This window comes from Limulus polyphemus, unplaced genomic scaffold, assembly GCF_000517525.1.
Source record: "Limulus polyphemus unplaced genomic scaffold, Limulus_polyphemus-2.1.2 Scaffold11527, whole genome shotgun sequence".
In the NCBI taxonomy this organism is placed as follows: domain Eukaryota; kingdom Metazoa; phylum Arthropoda; class Merostomata; order Xiphosura; family Limulidae; genus Limulus; species Limulus polyphemus.
In genome coordinates this window covers 1-1,563 of record NW_013677137.1, presented here as the reverse complement: position 1 = coordinate 1,563, position 1,563 = coordinate 1, and positions in this window count along the sequence as shown.

The following is a 1,563-nucleotide window of genomic DNA, read 5'->3' as shown; positions in this document are numbered from 1 at the left end:
TATTAAAACTTTAACTAAAATAAAGTACAAAAAGAATGTTTCTTCAGGTTAACAAAGACAGAAGATAAAAGTAAAAATGCAAGCTTACTCTTTACTGGAAATAATTGATTCTCCTCTTAAACTCCTGTAAAATTCTGACCTCAACCAATACAAATGGCAATTCATTTTACAAGTCAGTCACCCTGTTAGAAAAATAAAATTTTTTTAATTGGATGCTAGCCAGTATTCATCAAAACTTTAGCTTGTGTCCTCTCATCATCATATCTTCTAAATACGGCACAAAGAAATCAGAGGCCTTTATCTTTTCATTCCGTGATAATCTTATACATTGTAATAAGACCACCATGTGACTGTAATGTTTCAAGATTGTATGAATTAAAAATCTATCCCTGTAAAATAACACTTCTGGTGCTGGAATCATCTTACTAGCCCTCCTCTGAATCTTCTTCAGTGAGTATGTCGTTTCTGTGATGAGGAGACCAGAACTGTACACCCTATTCCAAGTGAGGCCTAACCAGAGATGTTTATATTATAAACACATACCAAAATACTGTTAACTTCATGCTAGCAACAGAACACTGCTTTGATAGCTTGAGTGAATTATCCACCATTCTGTCAAAATTCTTTATTTCATTCACACTGCTGGGTTGGTTTCCATCTATATTAAATGTGATCCAAATAACCAAATGAATTACCTTACATTTGCTGTGATTAAAAGTTATTTCGTAAACATCAAGGATTTTTCTAAGTATACTAATACTAAAGGCAGTTCAGGAATAAAACTTACCAAAAGTGCCAGTACTTGTATGTCTGTGTGTAATGTATAATATAGTTTACTAAAAGAAATATACAACCACTGTTTTGTTGATTAACAACAAGTATCTGTTAAACAGGCAATAATTACATAATTGTAAACTTAAATGTTTATTTTTTGCTTCCCATTCTGTTGAATGATAAAAATACCTTATACACACTAATATTAGGGATGGGTACCGATCAAAATGCACTAGCCAATAAAATGCATCATTTCGGTATATTTATCATTATTGAACAATCATACAGCTAGATGATGCTGTCTGATTGGTTTAGCTAAATGTTCTATACTCTTCTGTTTTTACATGAGAGCATTCCTAATTCTGTATAGAGAAAATTGGAATTAAGAAGTTAGTAAAAACATTGGGACATTTTAAGATAGAACACAAGGATCTGAAGGTGTTTAAAGGAGGTCAAAGATTGGAATTGTGAGCCTTAATTTTTGCTGTGTTATTGGAGGGTTGCTAATGTTTTTAAAGAGGTTAACAAGAGTTGCCCTATAAATTAATTATAGGCCAGTTATTCGTACTTATGTACTGGGAAAAGTTCCTGAGGAAATATTTTAAAAATCATTTAATAAAATAACCATAAAATACATGGATTTACTGATTGAAAATCTTGCTTAATTAATCTGTCAACGTTTTGTAGTGGATGACAGAAAAGGTGTGTCGACTTGGTGTGCTAAGATTACAAAAACCTTTGATAATGTGCCACATAAAAGATTAGGTACATGGCTTATGTTAATAAATA